The 20,818-nt window shown below is 46.8% G+C and overlaps 1 protein-coding gene across 1 annotated transcript in view; it reads left to right on the forward strand.

The window, feature by feature from the left end:
* Positions 1-8,221: 8,221 nt before the first annotated feature.
* Positions 8,222-20,818, forward strand: part of SV2A (synaptic vesicle glycoprotein 2A) — a 47,492-nt gene continuing 34,895 nt past the window's right edge. The window contains exons 1-2 of the mRNA XM_084823833.1: positions 8,222-8,309; positions 9,357-9,417. The gene's annotated coding sequence lies outside the window, so the exon portion shown is untranslated. The remainder of the gene's footprint in view (positions 8,310-9,356; positions 9,418-20,818) is intronic.

Here is a 20,818-nt window from a genome sequence, read left to right on the forward strand (position 1 = left end):
CGGGCACCTGAAGGCCGTCAGGGAGGCTGGCAGCCAAATTTCCTAGGGAAGAGAGTTGCTTAGCGTGGGCACCGCAGCTGAGATGGCTGTGCCCACATACCTCTGCTGGAACTTGGAGCAGGCTTCTCTCAAGAACATAAGCGCGTATGTAGTAGCATGTTTTTGAAAGGGATCTCATGTGCTGCGAACCCGGGCAAGTTTAGTCGCTAACCCGGGGGAAGTTAAAATGTGTAAAACCCAAGTCTGCATTTGCACTCGGCCATGAAAGATCCTGGAGTGAAAATCAATCTCAGCCTGGCCTACTTCACAGAGAGCTTCTGGGAGGCTAAAATGCCTCTCTTGAGTTCTTTGGAGGAATAATAGGATGGAAATGCTACTCTAGTTATTGTGGGGCAGAAAGTCAGGTGTCAGTGGAAATCTTGCTCAGAGACAATGGTGTATAATCTGTTAGGTGTATTCACCAGTTTCCTGGCTAACTTATTCAGTGTGATCACAGGTGGGAACTGATAATTGAGCTGGCATTTGAAATGTAAAAACACCAGTAACTTAGTAAGGAAAATTCAACACCTTCCTTGACAGCCAGAGAGGCTGCATTTAGACTTAATGTAAAGACTGTCTCCTCTTTGAAGTCTCCATTTTAAAGGTTTAAAAAGATGTTGCCTTTTAATCTTTCAAGACATAATGGATGTCAGTTGTTTCTTGGGGACTGGGGGTATGAGAGAGGAACCTCAGTTCTCTGCATTCTGTTTCTCTCAAACTCCATCGTCTTTCATATGTATATGAAGAACAGAACAAGAGACTCAAGACGTTTGGGAATTAGATGAGTATAAACCAGATAAAAGTGCAAGAAGAAAGAGATTAAGTATGAGGGCACAACTCAGACCAGAAAAGACACACCCACGTTCTTTGGGGTTCTAAATATTTTCAGCTGCATACTTTCTGTAGGGAGCTTGGGTCCCACTCCACCCGCTTTGGAAAGTAATTAGATCAGACCCAGTGCTGGAAACTCCTTGATAATGGAGCCCAAGGTTACATTTGTGGTATGTGTGTAGTAGTGAAACTGACAGTGAAACAGGAAAAACCTAAATACAAATGGCCTAATATATTTAAATATATCATATTGAATAATATAAATGCAATATTTCAGGGTGCGAAGTGCATCACCATCAATGCAGTACAGTGGCAGATGGGAACAGGATGATTTCCTCCTTAGCGACTAGATAGAATCTAGCTTTTAGTATCCCCATAAGTTGGCTGGCTGGCAACTCCTCTTTTTTAATGAATGAATGCATTTTTTAAAACATGAAAGCTGAACATTCGAAAACTGGGCCTGGAAAATCCCAACTGGCATCAGACCTTCTCTGCCCAACTGTTATATCCCCAAATCTTCATCACAAACAACTATGTTTTATCATGTTTGGGTAGGTTTATTGGAAATAGTTTTTAAGTGTTTTATATTTTGTATGTTTTAATAATTTTGTTATAAAGTGCCTTGGGTCCTTTTAAAGAGAGGTGATGAATTATTATTATTATTATTATTATTATTATTATTATTATTTTATTAACTCCAAATATGCAGACCTGCACAGTTGGTTCCTACCACTAGAGGTCATAGCTGAAAAATGAACCCTTGTAGGACACTGCTGGACTGTTGATAGTACACGCCTTAGTACTCTTGCTTGGGACACATTACCTAACTGATAGAAGTCTGACAAAGTTTAATTTGGTGCTGGGGGGCAGGGGTGGGGGAAAACCCTGTTCCCTCTGCAGCACCTGGTTTTATTCCTGTCTGAAAACAGGCTACTGCCCATGTAGTAGACCTGGCTCAGAAAACTCGCACTTCAGCCAAATTAAACCTTATTTTGTGTGTGCAACTTCAGGCCTTTGGTTTATATTTATTTATTGATAAAATGAAAGCGGGTCATAGTCCTGTGATGGGTAGTTAGGTACTGGGAAGAAGGTCACAAAAGTGCCTGGAGCTCTTGACATCAGTCCATGAGTGACAGGGTGTCTCTCTACTTGTATGGGGGTGTGGGGGAGACAGGCTGAGCATGTTTGAGAGTGCCTTTCCCCAAGCTAGAACCTCTGATCCCCATCCCAATGGAAGGAGAGGGTGGGTGGGCTTTCTCACCTTGGTTGCCACCATGGCAGCCATGAACAAGCAGAACGGAAGGTTCCTGGGGACGAATAGGAGAAAAGGCCCGGTAGTGCGTGGTAAAAGGCGTAAATTCACAGCCGAGTCTCCCACTTGCTGTTTGAGCCATGTGTGAGGAGGAGGATGCGGTCAAGGGTGTGGAGATCTCATGTACGTGGGGAGCGAAGCAGTCATATTAATGCCCCCAGGAGTACGCTGGGCGGGGGGTGGAGCAATGAGAGAACTGGCCGCTGGCAACCTCGGCAGCTGCCAGCCGTGTCACTTTGATGTGGCTGGAGTGGCTCGCTCGTGAAAGAACAGCTGTGAGTAATACGTGCAGGTGTGTCAAGAGGCTGATGCCAGTACGCTTGCGCCGTTATGCTTGCCAGGTGTTGTTCCAGGACTAAGGACCACTTCACATGAACAGCAAACCCCGCAAAGGTTGCTGGGAATGGAAGGTGTGCTGTGGTGACTGTTTCCCATGGCTGGATGTCTGTGGGCAGGGGCTTGCTGTGGAGCGGTCTTGGCCACGTTTAGAAGAATGTGCATGGTTCCAGGCGTGCCATCTCAAAAGAGGTGCCAGCAAGTTGGAGACCGCATAGAGCAGGGCAGCTAATGTTCAAGGAGTTGGTGCATCTTCCTCCCTTAACAATGGCGTAATAATAAGAAAGTGTGGCTTCTTAGTCTAGAGTAGCCTTCCTCCAGGTGTCTTGAACTACAAATCCCACCATCCCCTGTTGCCCCCCTCCTTTGCCTTCTGAAATTTCACAGGGCATCGCTCAAATGTGTCCAAGCCTGTTTTCACAATTGTAAGTTCTGGAAGTTTCCTGATTGTTGTGCAATGTTCAGTTTCAGAAAAAGAAGGACGAGATGCTCACAAGCGGCTGAGCTGCTCAGATGCTCACAAGCACCTGTTACTGATGTCCTGTGCCTGCACACCGTAATCACTGATGTGCCAATTAAAGGCTCTCCCACCTCCACCACTGTAAGTACCAGACAAGTTTTTAAAACGTGCAAGTACTGTTGTAGCCACACTTCTCTCATCTCTTTAGTCATTATAGATGGAGGAATATGTGGCAACTCCTTGAACACTTTAGATGCCCTTTTTTGGCCTTGTAGTCCCACCTCTCTCACTTGAGCCACTCAGTCTCTTTAAAGAAACAGATATGACACAGTGGTAGTATGTCATTTTTTTTAAAAGGACACCTGCTTGGTCTTTCTCTCACCACTGTCAAGAGAAGCATCCCCCTGTATGCTTAAAAAGAAGGACAACAGGCCAGATTCCTTGGTTTAGCTCAAATGCTTTGCAAGCTATCCCCAGGTTTGATCCCAGGTAAAAGGATCCCAGGTAGAAGGGCTAGGAAAGACTCCTTATGAGACTTCCGGGAGGTCTTGCCCTCCAGTGCTGGGTTCAGTGGATCAGTGTCCTGTTCTGTGGGCCCTTGAGGCTTGCAGGGGAAACAAATAGTAAAATCAAAGCTGGGAGTAAGATTGAGGCAGGCAGGAAATAAGACCTTGGATAGCTCTAAGTGGGCTTTGCTGGCTGGAATTCTCTCCTACTAGGATAATAGGGTGATGTTGTCTCAGCAGGGAGCTAAAGCCAACTGAATATGTAGGCCTGTAGTGTGGTCAGCTTTGCCCTTCCCGGAGGAGCTGGCTGGACTGTTAAAGGGCCCTTGCCTGCTTTTGCAGTCTGAGGCTTCTGTGAGGCAGGGTTCTGCTGGGGACACATCTGCTGAGCCAGATGGTGATGGGAGGGCTGTGTGCTCTGGCTGGAGGGCCTTGAATGAGGCACTGATGGTCCTGATCCCTTAACTTCTTGCTCCTGATCCCAGACTGCTGATGGCCCTGTGTATTGTCTCTTTCCTGCCAATCTTACAGGAAGCCAGATTCCGACTGAACATCAGGAAAAACTTTCTGACTGTTAGAGCAAAACAACAATGGAACCCATTCCCTAGGGAGGTGGTGGGCTCTCCCACGCTGGAGGCATTCAAGGTGAGGCTGGACAGCAATCTGTCAGGGATGCTCTGACTTGGATTCCTGCATTGAGCAGGGGGTTGGACTCGATGGTCTTGTAGGCCCCTTCCAACCCTACTATTCCATGATCTTCTGATGCTGTTATCTTCCTGGCTTCCAACCTAGGCACTCTTACAGCAACCCTCTTTTGACCCACCCCTGGATTGCATTCCAGCCCCTGCAATCATAACCTAGCTTCCTCGACCATTCTGGTGTTCTCTTCTGGCCTTTGGCTGGCTGAACACCTGGCACTGTTCTGCCACAGACTGAGTAACAATCCGGAGCAGGACAAGCTCCTGCTAACTGGAGTAGCCAGGGATGGGTAGACATCAGGCATAGTCAATTTGTGTGTGTTTTTACTAGAAGCTTGAGATCCCCCAACCAGAGCCATATGCAAAATGGAAGTTTGGGAGGGGGGGTTCTGTACACTTCGGATTAAGGACTGGGGTGTCTTTGAGCATATATTCAGCCCAATAATTTGTTTTCAGGACCAGAATTGACCTAAGGGCCCCCCACACACACACACCAATCCGCTTTCTTTGTTTCAGCAACCTAATTTAGAAAAAAGAAGGAAAGCCTATTTGTTGTTGCTGTTATTAAACCACTGGGAGTGGTAAACTCTTGCCTGATCAATCTTAATCAGGAGTAGGAAACCTCGTGATCGCCAGATATTTTGGGCTACAATTTCCACAAGCACTGGCAGGCATGACCAATGGTCAGGGATTATGGGAGTTGTAGTCCAAACATCTGGAGGGCACCTACTCCCGATCGAAATATTTGCAATGGATCCCAGTCTATCTTCTGCCCACCCCTGGAGTTGGCAATACCTAGATATATAGATGGCCTGACTCCCAGCTAAAGACCTAGACACTGCCCCCTTCCAATTTCTGTTTTTTTGCAAATCTTTTAAAGCGTATTACTGAACCTTTTGCTAATGCTGTATACCAGCTTACCACTGTCTGTCTCAAGCCCCGTAGCCACGACCATGCAGCCACGGTTTTTATGCGTTTCTTTGCCCTGTAATTGTTGGATCAGCTTTCGTGACCCAGCCTCTGCCATGCTTGCATAGTTGCTGTGCCAGTGAAAGCAACCTTCCTCTACCCCCCAATCTTTTAGGGTGCTCTGCGTGTTGTTCTCTGTTCTGAGAATTCTAAATAACACACAACAAAACCTCCAAGAAGGAGCTGTTGCCGACAGGACAATGAGAAGCTGCAATTTACATCCATTTACTGCACACTCTGCTTTAATTTCACAGCCAGCAGAAGTGACGTCGTAAAGGCCTGCTGTTTTGAGAGATGGTTGTTTGTTTAGAGGTTCAGAGACAGAGAAAGAGAGAGAGAAATGAGGTGGAACATGAAATTTTATTTTAAAAAAACCACAATCTTCCAGTGGTGCTGGTTTATTTCTGCTCAGCAGATAGAACTGGATTGTGCAAATGCAGCAATGAGAATTACGTTCAGAATTCAAAGCATCCTGAGAACCCCTTTTTTATCTTCCCCCCCTTTTTTTAAAGCAAGCTCCTAGTCTTTATTGGCTCAGAGATAGGCTTGAAAGAGAGTAGACCATGGCTGATGAAATCTTGGAAAGTGAATGTGGTACTAAGGAGCAGATTCCCACCATAGGACAAAGGGAGAGACTTTAGCCCCTACCTACTAGTATATCTCTTTGCTCCTCTCTGACTCATGAAACCAAAATAAACTATGCAAACTCTTTAAATATACTTCAACTGCATTATTCATGCTGCTTCTCAGAATTCTTGGTTTCTTGGTTCAGAATTTTTGATCACACTGGGTATACAGGTGTTTGTGTACTCTGTGCTAAAATTGGAGTAAATGTCTGTGGAAATTTTGTGCAAAGGAAAGCCTGAACTTTAAAAGCAGAGATGGAAAGGTGTGTAATTTTTAGTATTTTGCAAAATATAGTTGTACGTGCGTGTAAAAGGCTGTGAAACAGTCCCCGTAAATGGCCCCTCCAGGAAATTCCTGACTTGTGTGGCGGATAACTTCCTCCTACAGAAAGTAGAGGAAGGAACTAGAGGATCGGCTATCCTTGACTTGATCCTAACCAACAGAGATGACTTAGTGGATAAAGCAGCAGTTACAGGAACTCTGGGGGAAAGCGACCATGTTACACTTGAGTTCTTGGTTCCAAAGGAAGCAAAAGCTGAGTGCAGCCAAACGCGTACCCTGGATTTTAGGGAAGCTGATTTTAATAAACTCAGAACAATGATCACTAAGGTCCCATGGCAAGCGACTCTAACGAGAAAAGGAGTCCAAGATGGGTGGGAGCCTTTAAAAAAGGAAATTCTCAAGGCACAATTACCAACAATTCCAACAAGAAAAAAAGGTGGAAAACAACAGAAGAAGCCAATGTGGCTTCACAAAAAGCTTAGATATGACCTCAAAACAAAAAAGTACACATATAGGAAGTGGAAAGAAGGCCAAGCAACAAAGGAAGAGTACAGGCAGGTAGCACAGAATTGCAGGGATGGCGTCAGGAAGGCTAAAGCTGAGAATGAGCTGAGGTTAGCGAGGGATGCTAAAAGCAACAAAAAAGCTTTCTTCAGCTATGTGCATAGCAAAACACAGAGGAAAGAAATGGTGATTCAGCTTTTAAATAAGGATGGCAAAATGATAACAGATGACAAAGAAAAGGCAGAAGTGCTCAAATCCAACTTTGGCTCAGTCTTCTCCCCAAAGAGGGTCTATGAGCCCCCTGACAAAGGCAAAGTACAGACTGAAGGGGCAGGATTGCAGCTTGAGATCGATAGGCATATGGTCAAGGAACACCTCATTCCTTTGAATGAGTTCAAATCTCCAGGGCCAGATGAACTGCACCCTAGAGTAATAAAGGAACTGGCAGAAGAGCTCTCAGAACCGCTGTCTATTCTCTTGGAGAAATCACGGAGGACGGGGGAAGTGCCCGATGGCTGGAGGAGGGCTAATGTTGTCCCTATCTTCAAAAAGGGTAAAAAGGAGGAACCTGGGAACTACAGACCAGTCAGTCTGACATCAATCCCTGGGAAAATTCTGGAGCAGATGATAAAGCAATCCATCTGGAAGCACCTTGAAAACAATGCAGTGATGACTCGAAGCCAACATGGATTTGTCAAGAACAAATCCTGCCAGATGAATCTGATCTCATTTTTGGATCAGGTCACCTCCTTTGTGGACTGTGAGAATGCTGTAGACATCATATACCTTGACTTCAGCAAAGCTTTCGACAAAGTGCCCCATGATATCCTGATGAGCAAACTAGCTCAAAGTGGGCTAGATGAAACAACGATCCGGTGGATCCACAGTTGGCTACAGATCAGTCTCAAAGAGTGCTTATCAATGGGATCTTCTCAAACTGGGGAGAAGTAACAAGCGGGGTACCACAGGGCTCAGTCCTGGGCCTAGTGCTCTTCAAATAAATAAATAAAACCAAATAAATAAGCAAACATATCTCTGAGCATACACCAAGTGCCTCTCTGTCACCAGCCTGGCCTCTCTCCTCCCAGAGTGAAAGCACAGGAGTGCCTTCCCATGCAGATGGCAGAGTTCCCGCCTCGGCTTGTATGCCAGAACCTCTTTTTAGGAATTAAGTGCTCTCCTTCCTTCCCTTGACCGCATTCTGAGAACACAGTCAAAGAAAAATCATTTAAAAAAGAAGCAGCAGCAGCTTCTAGGACATGGTGGTATTCTAGTAATGCCACTATGATTTGTGCTGGTTCTCTGGAGTTGCCCATACCCCCCCCATATCTGCTCGACCCCCCACCCCTATTTGCAGCTTCAAGTTTTTGATTTATTTCTCCCCCCCCCCCGGAGGAACTTTGGATCATCTCCATACCTAAGATCTGCCTTTTTTATTATAAAAAAGCAATGATAAAGGGTAGCTTTGATTGCGAATGGTAAAAGCCTGCCAGGGGAGTTAGAGCTGCGCTTTCCACTGTGTGTGTAATAAGGAATTCTACCATCCGCACAGGGCCCATAATCGCTCACTTAACGGCTTTCTCTTCTGCTCAAGGAAAGGATCTTTCAAGAACGACCCTGGGAGAGCTGCCATTTGGCAGGGTTCGCTCTGCTGGCTGGTGACGCATCATGGGTGCCGGAAGAGAGACTGAGGTTCCTGTTGAACCAAGGAAGCGGCTGCGCCGTGAGCGGCAGTAGAGGGGGTGGTGAGTGTGGGTGCCATTTTGGATTTTCCTCAGTCACCAGTACGTCTTGAGCCTGTCCTGTTTAGCCCGCTCTCCTGGAATGGTTAGAACGTTGCACGCTGCTTTGTACGGCGTCAGGCCCTTGGTCCATCGCCGTTGTTGACGCTGACTGGCAGCAGCGGCTCTCCAGCATTTCAGGCAGGATTCCTTCTTAGCCCTACCTGGAGGTGCCGGGGATCACACCTGTGGCCTTCCGCAGGCAAAGCGGGGGCTCTGCCACTAAGCTACAGCCCTTCCCCTGGTTCCTCTTTTGTTTTAAGAACCATTTGAACAGGTATTCTTTGGTCCAGGGAAGACTCCCACCTCCCTTCCAGTGGTGTGGGCCGTACGGCACGAGGCTTTCTGGATCCTGGCACTACATCCCACCAACTTTCCCAGAAACCCCGCCAACTTCAAAGCCATGCCTACTTGCCCCATGTGCCCTTGGAAGCTCCGCCTACTTCCACACGCCACACCATCTCTTTTTGCACCTCCGGCACCTCTTCTCATCCCGACCCTCACTTGTAAATGTGGACAGAGTTTTTAGGAACATGCAGTTGTTTTGAAGTCTCTTACTTCAAATACAAAGGCGAGAGCCTGTCACATTCACTCTGTGTTTTGCGTCTTGTTGATTGTTTCTGACTCTGTAGACAATTTAAGAGCAAACAGCCTCCCCGTTTTTGCTGTTGTGCTTTAGAGCCCACCGACTGGGAGGTGAAAAGCCCGTTTTTTGCTCCCAATTTCACTTTTTTTAAATTGATTTTTGGTATCTGCCAGTGCGTGCGTGTTTAAACTTCCAAGAGTGTAAAGGTGGGTACGTTCACTCCCAGTTATGTAATGGTGAGTTGACTGACCCTGCTAGCTCCCATGTGTTTTGCAATATAGAGATGTGGAAAGCTTGAACATCTTTCTTGATTGGCTCTTGAAGACTGTCGATCTTTTATTGTGCGGGGGGGTGTCATCTATTTAGTGCCTTTGGATTTTCTTCCCAGCTTTTTGGAATCTTTGGATGATTATTTCTTGTTCCAGACTGGACTTTACCTTCTTTTCTGTGCTGCATTGGTAACCCAATCCCCAGTTATCCGGAAGAGTGAGTACTTACCATTATTTAAAATGACAATCAGATGCATTTCTGTGAGTTGTAATGCAGAGCTGGAGGATGGAAGGAGCTCTGGCCTGTCTTGGGGAGAGGCAGCGTTCATAGAATCATAGAATTGGAAGGGGCCTAGACAGTCCCTGCCCCACAGGCTTGCAGTCTAAATAGACATGACACACAAGGAAAAAGGGATGGGGAGGGAAGAGGAAAAAATGAAATAGTCTTTCAGTAGTGCTGGTGGAATGACTCTGCTTCCCATCTCATCTCCCTCTGCTGCAGCCTGTTGGAATGGCTGCTGGTGATGACTAATTTGCGTATTGTGCTCTCAGAAACTTGCTGAAGGTGGGGTGTGTATATGTGTGTGTGTGGCACTTGCTTTCTAAAAAGAGCTGCCAGGTGGGGCCAAGGCCCCTGTGTGGGAAGGCTGCCAGCTGTTCTGGAAGGAGGCACTGCTGCTGCATGCTAAGAAGGTGGCAAACAGGCTGCTGTTGCTCAATGATCAGGGAAATTGCACTCTGTGCATGCTCTGAGGTGTCTTTCCTCATTCAACCTTGCTTCATAACAGTTTTCCTCAGCCTGCCCCCCTCCAGATGTGTTGGACTACAACTTCCATCACCCCCAGTCCCCATGGCCAACAGCCACACGTCTGCAGGGCGCCATGTTGGGGGAGGCTGCTTTATAACTGTTTCCATGAGCTGGGGCTAAATCAGTATAGTTCAGCCTTCACCAACCTGGGGCCCTCCAGCTGTTTTGGACTTTGACTCCCATCAGCCTCAGCCAGCATGGCCAAGGGTCAGGAATCCTGGGAGCTGTAGTCCAAAACGCCTGAAGTGTTAGCCTAGTTTATGTGAGGAGGAGATGGAGCTACAGGACCAAGCAAACCTTGTCCAGGGAGCATCTTTCTCTTCTCGCGCCACTGGACTGGGGAATTCCACGGCCCCTCTAAACTCACTTCATTGAGTAGATTCTATGCTGGACTGAGGCGATGGCTTCATGTGTCTGGCAAAGACCGATGTCCCAAAGTCAAAGGGCAATTGGAGAACAATCTTTTTTTGTCGGGGTGGGTGATGGTACATTTTTCTGACTCTCAGCTGGGGTGCCTGGTGATCTGCCCTTGTTTTAAAACCCACCCTTTTCCAGGCAGGGGCATACAGAGGCACCATCAAGATGCGCTTGGAAAGGTGGATCCCACAATCCGCCCTTGACAGCATGATACATCCATGCCATCTGTCGCACAGTCATGTGCAACCTTTCGTTGTGCAATGGCATTCAACCAGCCAGGTGCATTGGTTCGGTGCCATTTGTGGGCACGTTTGCCTTGTGTCCATTGGAAAAGCCAAGTTGATTATCCTTTCTAACATCAGTGAAGGGGCTTGTTCCATTTTCCCCTAGTCTTGTTAAAAAAAACCCAAACAGACATGAATTTGAACACTGCATACACCTAATCTTTTGCACTAAGGTCCAAACTTACCACAGGAATTTTTGAGCAAAAAGGTGGGTTTTTGTGTGTGGCTTGTTTCCCCTTCTCACCACTGAAAATCCGTCTTCCCAGCAGGCACAGAGTCAGCTCAAACTGCCTAATAACACCATTAGTCACTTTTGCTTTCATCGTCAGTGCGTTTTGGCGAAAGGGGTTAAACTGAAATCCCGAAGAAGGAACCTGATCTTCGAACCGCCTTTCACACACGCCCCTGCGATGAGGGACCACAGATAAGAGAGAACGGATGCCTTTCCCTTTCTCCTTAGCCCGTTTCGGTGTGGTTCCCCGAAACCTTTGTTGGTTTTATTTTTTTCTGTCCGGGAGCGAGCTTGCCTCCCTTCCCTTCCCTTCCGTGCCACAATGGACTCTCCCATCATTCAGCGAGCTCGTTGGAGGCTGCAGTGTTAATTCTCACTTCTGGTCCCCTCCTGTATCTCTGTTGCAGCATCCTTCAGAGATGAGCGCTTGAGAGAAGCTCTGGGTACCACAGGAGGTAAGCAAAGGCAACCAGTGCCTCTCTTTCCAGGTGGGCGCCATCTCCGCCTCACCAGCCCGATCAGTGGAGGATGCTAGAGCAAAACCTCACCAAATTTCTCCCCACATCACCCTCGATGTGGCCATTTTGTCCTCGAAAACCTTGCCTTTGGCGTCGGCCTCTTCCCCCCGCCCCCTCTTGCCGGCGTGTGTATTTTTCCTTCTCGGAGCATCTTTCATTTTCTGTGTCTTGCCCTGCTGGTCTGAAGCCATAGGGGCTTCCTCGCCTTGGTCTCGATCTGCAGGAAGGTTATTTATTTCGGCTCGACAGCTGGCTTTTGCGAGGGGGAAGAAATTTGTAAGGCTGAGGCGTGCGCCAAACGTAAGATGACCTTGGGGTGTTTGGATTGCAAATTTGGGGTTGTGCTGGCTTCTTTAACTCTACCCTGATTGTTCTGCAGTCTGGTGTTTTCTTTTTCCAGAGCCCACACAAATGATTTGAGGGGAGGGGGCAGGTCGGTTGGTTCTAATACGCGCCCCCCCTTTCAAACCAATATCGTCTTTCTGAAGTACGTTGTCTGTGTGGAACAAGGAAGTACGTTCCGTTTTGAGCAATTACACCAATGAAGAACTGACATTTGGACAGGAATGTCCGAAATTTAAGTATCAAAAATTAAAAATAACCCTTGGGCGGGGGGGGGGGGCATGCTGGGGAGGGAATAGAGGCTTGATTGTGTGGGAGGTGTTGAAGACGGCTTTGATTTCCTTCTTCCAGTGCCACTTCCCTTATAAAAATGAGGACCTTTGACATTACAGTTGAAAATGCAGGTTATGAGATGCTGTTGAAGGAAAGGAGAGGTGTGTGTGGGGGTTCTGTACCTTTCAAATTTTGAGAAGCTCCCCACTTTTCCTCCACAGTGGTTGAAAACTAGTTTACCCCCCAAAAGCTTTAGAATTGATGGTTTGAGGGATATCTTTTATGTGCTAGCAAGGCAGAGGTTTTCCAAAAGGGGGTCACAGTGTTTTCCCCGACACCATCATTCCCAGTTGTGCTGTATCTGTTCCAAGCCCAGATCCCCTTATTCCATAGTACACCCCTCTTCCTCCTCACAGGTTCTGTCTCTTTTTCTTTTTCTGTTTTGGCTGTGATATTGAAAAAGGTCATTAGACTTCTGGAAAAGATTGCCCTGCTCAAACTGCAATCCCTCCACCCCATCCAACTGAAGGAGAAGAGAGATTCTGTCTTTCCAAGCCATCAGGTGTGGGGTGGGGTGGGAGGGAAACACGTGACTACTACTTCCTAGGGTTTTTAATTCGCAATTTTTAAACAGTTCCTTCTCCACTGAGTTGTTCATTATAGCAGGATAAATAGCAAGGGTGCTTTCTGGCGGTGTGTTTTTATTGGACGACAGAGGGCAATGGATTTGAAGGGAGGATGCAAAGACGTTTTCAGCTGGTTTGGTGGGTGACCTTGTCAGCTGAAAAGCAGCCTCCCCCTCCAAAAAAAGAAGATGCAGGTGTGTTTTTCTTGCTTTCTTTCTCTCTCTCGCTCTCTGTGCTAATTTAGATGTAATAATGTAATGCGTGAAAAGAACAGTAAGGAGTCTCTGAAGAGAAGTAATTGCCGAGTGGCTGTTTTCTAAAGGGCTTGAGCTGGCTGCAAAGGCCCACTTAGAATCCTGAACATGTGGTGGTGAACGATGGCTACACAAGTGTACTCTGCCCATGCTCAGAGAGATGCTCTGGCATTCAAAATGGGTTTGGGGTTAAAAGGAACCCCTGTGCTTGGTATTTGTTCGATCAGGGAACAGGAAGCAGGGCATGCAGTGTTGCTGAAATATACGGTAAGATCCTGGTATTGTTCTCTCTCTCTCTCTCTTTGTGTGTGTGTGTGTGTTTAGAACCCACTTTCTGGAGGAGTTCTGTCACACTCTAGCGTGACCATGGAACAGAACCCTGGTTGGGGCTATGCAGATTTAAGGGGTGGGACTATGCAGATAGCAGCTGGTTCAGTTCTCAGTGGCTCTTTTGAGTTATATGGGGCTAAGACGATAGAATCTGTGGTGCAAGGGGGTGAGGTGAGGGAGCAAAGTGTGCAAATGGGCACTTTGAACAATGGACAGAATTTCCAGATGAACTGAGACTCTGATCAGTTTTAAATTTCCAGATACCTTTGATAGGAGATGGCTTCCTTCCTTGTCACACGTAGATAAGACATTATGGGTCCAGCCAATCAGATTTAGGCTTGTAAAAATAATTTGATAGTTGATTAATACATGCCTGTTAGAGATTTAGGTGAGAGCAGATGATTCATTTTGCTCCTATTGACACGTTTTGAAATCGGATTTATAGATTATATGACCTAGTGGTGAATTGTTTGAAACGTCTAGTAATACCTTGGCCATGTACCCTTTCAGTCACTTCTTTCCCATTACCTTTGGAGAAATCTCCAAAACAAAAAGTGCCACTCCTCCCCAACTTGTTTCCAGGCACACAGGGGCCAGGGATTTGGGAAGTGTGTAGAGTGGCCACTTGCCCATCATCAAAAAAGAGGAAATGCATCACCCCCGACCCCCAGAAAGGAGGACACCAATTCGCATAACATTTGTGGGAAGGAGGCAGGGCCCTCCTTCCAACAGCAAGCTACACCCTTGCTAAAAGAACTGCTTGGGCTGCCAGTAAGCTCCTGGGCCAAGCTCAAGGTGTTGTTGTTAACATATGAAGATCTAAGCAAGGGGAGCAGGCCATCTCATGAAGCAGCCCAGCCCTCTCATCCCCGACTGTCTCTGCGATCATCAGTGGAATGATGAGGTTTGCAGTAGAGCAGTTAGGGTTGCAGCGCCCACCCCCTCGAACGCTTTGCCTACTGACGTTAGACAGCCCCCCCCCATCCTAGGATGTCTTCTTAGAACTCACCTCTGCACACAGGCTTTCCCTGAAGGGTGGCCCACCCAGCCATAGCTTGGAGCACCCAGCAGAGTGTGCGGTGCTATTGCTGCTTAATTCATGTTGTCCTGTTTCTGTGGTTATATTTATTGGGTTTATGCTGCTGTATTTTATGTTCACTGCTTTGATACTTCTGTGGAAAGCAGTATATAAACTTGAATAATGAATAATATGCAGGTGTAGAAATAATAACTATAATTTTGATAGAAATGCAACGCCGTAGCGGGGAAGACGGTGGCCGGGTGAGCTCTGTGCCGGCTGTGGAGTCTTCTGTCCAGGGGGCTGCTAGCTGCGAATGGGAAATTGCAAGCCCTTCCCTCCTTTCTTGTTGTTCTTTCAGCTTCAAACTGGACTTGGACTGCACAGCCCTTCGAAGAGAGGACACCTTCCAATGGAGGACTGTCCTCTACCAGCTCTCCAAAATGGAGAACTGTCCTTTGTAAAGTAGGGCACCTGGCTACCCTAATTGTAGGGCTGTGGGTAAAACGTACCTGTCATCTTGACAGCAGGTGTGTCAGCCTCCGCCTTTCCCTACCCACAATGGGGGGAAGGGTTACAGCTGACCGCGTGCATGCTCACCCCCCCCCCCTTTGCAGGAGTCTCTGCAGTATAGCTTCTCCTGTCCTCTCATAGCCAGCATGAAGACGGACATTTGGCTAATTAATATCAAATCCCATCATGATGCTTATATGCTTTGCAGTCGATTATTCATTTCTACAACAATTGCAGATTAATGTTTGCCTGTGTGGTGAGTTCAGTGTATTATTCCCACTCTAAAGGTTGGACAACTGAGGCTGATACAGAAACAATGGGGGCCCACCCAAATGAGTCCGTGACAAAGGCTAGATTTGATCTTTGCTTTCCCCGGTTGGAGCTTAACTGGAGCATTGACCCCCAGAACCTTTTGCCAATGCCCTGCAGTTTAAGTAATTATCATGAAAGGATTGTTTCTGAGTGTGTGCAGAAAGTATCTTCTCAATCACAGCTAGCCCTTGAATATCTTCAAGTCACAGGGTGTGGCTTCCAGGCAAGATGAAGCCCAAACATTTCTCCTGTCTCTCTTCCAACTAATGCTAACTGGAGCTCTTGAGTTTATCAGACATCTATGAATAACTATCCCTTGTCTTTTTGATGGAGGCCTTTTTATTGCAATACGTGAGAGTGACATTTGAGTGTGAGCCTTCTATGGGCTTTCTGCCTGGCGATATGGTATGATCATGTCTCTGCCATTATCACTCGAGTCAGCGTTTTCTCCCTCTCATTTTTCTCCCCAAGGGAACCTCAATTTGCATTTTCAGTTCTCTCTGCTTGTGCGTTACCATGTGTTTTTTTTCTAAATCCATTTTCTATATCCTTCAACATCCATGGAAATGATCTCTTTGCTTGACCTTATTGGAGGGGTGAGGGTCTGGGTGGATGGACAGAGAGCGGGCTACACTCCTCTGAATGCTATGTTCCTTTCCTTCTTTCTGATGCAGAAGAGTTTGTTACAGATATCATAGCTAAATACTTCTTGAGAGCAATAAGGATATGGTCTAAAATATTAATTGAACTAGACTACATTTTTTTGCTTGTGTTCTGTTTTATCATTTCTGTTTTTGTTTCCATTGTATAGATAGATATATTTGATTTATATTTTAGAATTTTACTTCTATATGTTAAGCCATGGCTTTGTGTTTTATCCTCCCATGTTGTATAGGCCCTACTGTGAGGTCTGATGACCAGATCAATAATAGAGAATTATAGTGGGGAGCCAAGAAGGCCTGGCCTTATTAGATTTTGTGTTGATCTTTTACCTGTTGCTTTTTAAAGGCCACTGCAGGGGATAATATAGCTAAAACAAACTTCCCTTCCAGACATTTTGGACTACATCACCCATCATCCCTGACCATTGTGCATGCTGGCTGGGGAAGATGGGATATGTAATCTGGAGGTCACCAGGTTGGGGAAGGCTGAACTATGCCAATATAGTGCCACCCATTGTCCGCAAGTTATAAAGCAGCCTTCCCCAAACTGGCACCCCTCAGACATGCGGGACTACAACTCCAGTCACCCCCAGCTTGGGGAGGCTGAGATAAAACTAGCGGAAGATGGGGTGGAGCTTGCGGATTTCATTGAGGGCCTCCCGACCTCTTCCCTGCCCAATTATTCAAGCATGACATTATCCTAAAAAGAAATTAACAATCCAAACATTTATCCGCATGCATATCTAGCAAAGTTTCTCTCTGGCATCTCTTTTTAACACTAGGGCTTAATCCAGGAATGTAAGGTGCATGAACAGAGGGAAATTCTCCTGGACAGAGAGTGCTGTAAAAATAAATAAATCTCCCCACAGACTCCTCACAGGTTGGGGACAGGGGCTTCCAGCGAGATCCAAACCCTGGGCTTCTCTTTTATAAGCAATTAAGCAAAATTAGTTCGAGTGTGTTTTGTGAAATTATGCTTATGTATGCATGTATGTGGAAAGGGTTTATTGATCAAAGATTCTCTGTCTGATCACCTGGAATCAATTCCAGCTCACTACAGGAGACTGGACGAGAAGCTATTTAAAATAATGTATTCACATCCGTACAGACATCTATTCATATGCATGCACTGCCCGGCTCCCGTGCTCTCTATCTTGCTTGCTACTAGACATATTTCTCCTGCTAATGATTAAAAATAGCATCCTATGAAGAGAGGGGTAATGGGCGATTTGGCAAACAGTTGCATCCCTGCATTCAGTGCACATCCATTTCCCCCTCCTTCTCTTCCCTGGGGCATGTGATCAAGAAGTGGAACTGAGTATCTTTGCATCAGTTGGTTGGTCTAGAGGAACCTGTGTCCTGGCCACGGGAGTATTGGTAACTTGTTCCTTCTCTCTCCCCCCACCCTTTATTTAGCGTAATTTGGTTGTGGTGACCACAGCGCTAGCTGAGCCATGGGCATGCATGGCTTGAATGGCCCACTGCATATACTTGTCATGTGTGAATGGCCCACTGCAGATCTAACGCTGCAGATTGGATGTTCTAATCTTGACCTACCCTTCTGTAAAAACCTGCTGCTGAACAAGACTTTGGAGAAGTTCCCATCTTCCACGTGGGAGTCCTCCTCGATGACACTGTTTTGGCTCCCAGCCTGGACTCTTGTTTGGCTGTGAACCCGCTCTAGACATCCTCCATAAATGCTAGCATTTAATTTTTATGAAGGGAGGTTAGGTTGGTGGGAACACAGGACAGGGCCTTTTCTGGATCCCAAAGGCTGCCGGGCTAGCCCCTTCTCTGTTCAGTTGTAAGCGGGCTGTTAAAATGTTTTTGTTCCATATGGCTTCTTAGTATTTTAAAGGTATTCGCGCCACACTCCATTTTTAAGATTCTCCCCCGCTTGTAATTCTGTTGATGGGGATGTTTCAAATTGGTCTTAAAGGTCTCAGATTATTTTAACGTTTTTAAATTATTTTAAGTTTTTATTGGAAGTCAACTTAGGCTGAAATGATACTATTGTGTGTGTGTGTGTGTGGTCTTTTTTGTTTATTTCATTTTTGTTTAAGTTTATTGTTTTGTCAGTCATTTTGGGATATGTTTCAAAGGAGAAGCGGTATAAATAATAAATAGATGAAGTAACTAATACATTTATAAAGACATAAAGAAACAAACTAATAATATAAGATTACAGTATATGCAACCTACTCAGCTTCAAGGTGCATCAGCTTCAACCTACCCCAGCCTGGTGCCTTCCAGATGTTTGGGACCACAATGCCCAGCATTCTGAAGCATTTGCCACACTGGCTGGGGCTGATGGAAGTCCAAAAATACCTGGAAAGCACCAGGTTGGGGAAAGCTGTCCTAAGAGGCGGCCTGTGGCAAACCGGTTTTGTGGGATCGGTTCCAGCTTCTTCCTTCTGATGAAGTGGACAAGGTGTTTCATCTGTAAGGCCGACCACCTGCTTACTTGATCCTTGCCCATCTTGGCTCATTATGAGCTGCAGAGAGAGGCTGGGTGAGGGGATCAAGGCGGTGGTGAACGCCTCCCTTGAGGAGGGAGTGATGCCATCAGCCCTCAAGGAGGCAGTGATAAGACCGCTCTTAAAGAAGCCATCCTTGGATCCTCAAGTTCTGAACAACTTTCTCCCAGTCTCAAATCTGCCATTTTGGAGCAAGGTGATTGAGCGGGTGGTGGCGGTGCAGTTGAAGGCACACTTGGAAGAAACTGATTATCTAGACCCATTTCAGTCGGGCTTCAGGCCTGGGCATGGGACAGAAACGGCCCTGGTCACCTTGGTGGATGATATGAGGAGGGCTCTGGATAGGGGTGAATGCTCCTTCCTTGTTCTCCTCGACCTCTCAGCGGCTTTTGATACCATTGACCACGGTATCCTCCTGGACCGCCTGGAGGGGTTGGGCATTGGAGACACTGTATTGCGGTGGTTCCGGTCCTTCCTCTCCGGCAGGTACCAGAGGGTAGCACTGGGAGAGGAGGTTTCGGACCCGTGGCCACTTACTTGTGGGGTGCCACAGGGTTCCATCCTCTCCCCGATGCTATTTAACATCTATGTGAAGCCACTGGGGGCTATCATCAGGAGGTTTGGGGTGCAGTGTCATCAATATGCGGATGACACGCAGCTCTACCTCTCATTCAAATCTTCACCAAGGTTGGCCGTAGAATCCCTGTCCAAATGTCTGGAGACGGTGAGTGGCTGGATGGGGAGGAATAAGCTGAAGCTGAACCCTGACAAGACCGAGGTACTTTTGGTGGGAGACAAGAGGAGGCTGGGGGATGTTGACCTGGTGTTGAATGGGGTACGGCTACCCTTGAGAGACCAGGTCCGCAGCCTGGGGGTCATTTTGGACTCCCAGCTGTCCATGGAGGCTCAGGTGTCAGCCATGAGCCAGGCTGCGCTGTACCAACTCCATCTGATACGGCGGCTGCGCCCCTTCCTTCCCGACCATCTGCTCCCATCGGTAGTACATGCCCTGGTCTCCTCTCGTTTAGACTACTGTAATGTGCTCTGCGTGGGGTTACCCTTGAAGACGGTTCGGAAGCTGCAGCTGGTACAGAACGCGGCGGCTCGCCTGATTAAAGGCAGCCGCCGGCGAGATCACATCACTCCAGTGCTGAAGGAGTTGCACTGGTTACCAGTTGTTTTCTGGGCCAAATTCAAGGTGTTGGTTTTGACCTTTAAAACCCTATATGGTTCCAGCCCAGCCTATCTTAAGGAGCGCCTCCAGCAACACCAGACAGGCCGCTTAACAAGATCAGCCTCAGATGGCCTTCTCTCTGTCCCATCAGCCAGGACAGCTAGACTGGTGGGGACAAGGGAGAGGGCCTTCTCTGTGGTGGCCCCCACTCTGTGGAAGTCCCTCCCTAGGGAACTCCGTCATGCCCCCTCTTTAATGAGCTTCCGTCGTGCATTAAAAACGTGGTTGTTCAGGCAGGCATTTGGGGTGGGTTAGGGTATTTAAAAAAAAAAATTATGGTAAAATTTTATTGTTTTAAATTGTTTTATGGTGGGTTGTACATCGCCCAGAGTGGCTGGGTGAGCAGTCAGATGGGCGATTAATAAATTTAATAAATAAATAAATAAAGGAAGGAAGGATAATCCTTTGATTCCATCTTGCATTTGTGTGTTTGGGGGGGGGAATGAACATATTCATGAAAATAATGCACAAAAATGCATTCTATTAGTGGAAAATGGCTTGATAACAGATTTATGCTGCTTATTTTTCCTCCAGGGAAAGTCAGGACTACTGATTGCATCCAGCCTGGCTTTCTGATGGGCTGTGGATGTTACATTGATGTCCCTCCTCTGCCTGGGGAAATACGGCACCCTGATTGGTACCCAGCCTGGTCTCTTGATTTGTTGGAAGGTCTTTAGGAGCGGGGACACTGCCCAATGGTATAACACATCTGTTGCATGCCAGTTCAATCTCCAGTTAAACGGATGGATTGGGATGCCGGCAATGGGAGATCCACTGGCCATCTTTGCTAGATGGACCAGTGGTTTCCTTTGTTCATCATCTCCTCACCCAGCCCCATTCACACGTATCTCACAAGGCTGCACAACTTGTGAACCCCAAATTCAGTTGTACCAGCACTCAGTAAAGTATTGTTGTCTCCCCCCACTTTTCATCTAAACTGGAAAAACACACACCAACCCAGGGTTGCAAGACCCTTTTTCAGGCATTTTGTTCCTGCCTGCTGCTGGTGGTGAGTGTACTTAAGAGGATGAAGTACTGCTTGGAAAGAAATGCAGTTGTAGTTCATGAATAACAACTATATTAGAAAATATACCATGGCAGGTTTATTTGTCCCTAGCTGGGGCTGAGGCTTCATTGTCTGTGCCTTTTCATTGCAGCAAATTGCCCTCTTGAATTATTTTTGCCAGTAGGGTTCACTTGTAGCCTGTTGGGGGATGTAATCCGCTTTTTACCTGCATGAGGAATGGATGCACTTAACGCGGGCGGCGCGCTCGTTAGTTATACAGGTTTGTCTTGTTGGTGTGTTTTCCCCCTTACC

Source organism: Heloderma suspectum, chromosome 17 (assembly GCF_057233095.1).
Source record: "Heloderma suspectum isolate Gila_16-S chromosome 17, 16-S_ref, whole genome shotgun sequence".
Classification (NCBI taxonomy): Eukaryota; Metazoa; Chordata; class Lepidosauria; order Squamata; family Helodermatidae; genus Heloderma; species Heloderma suspectum.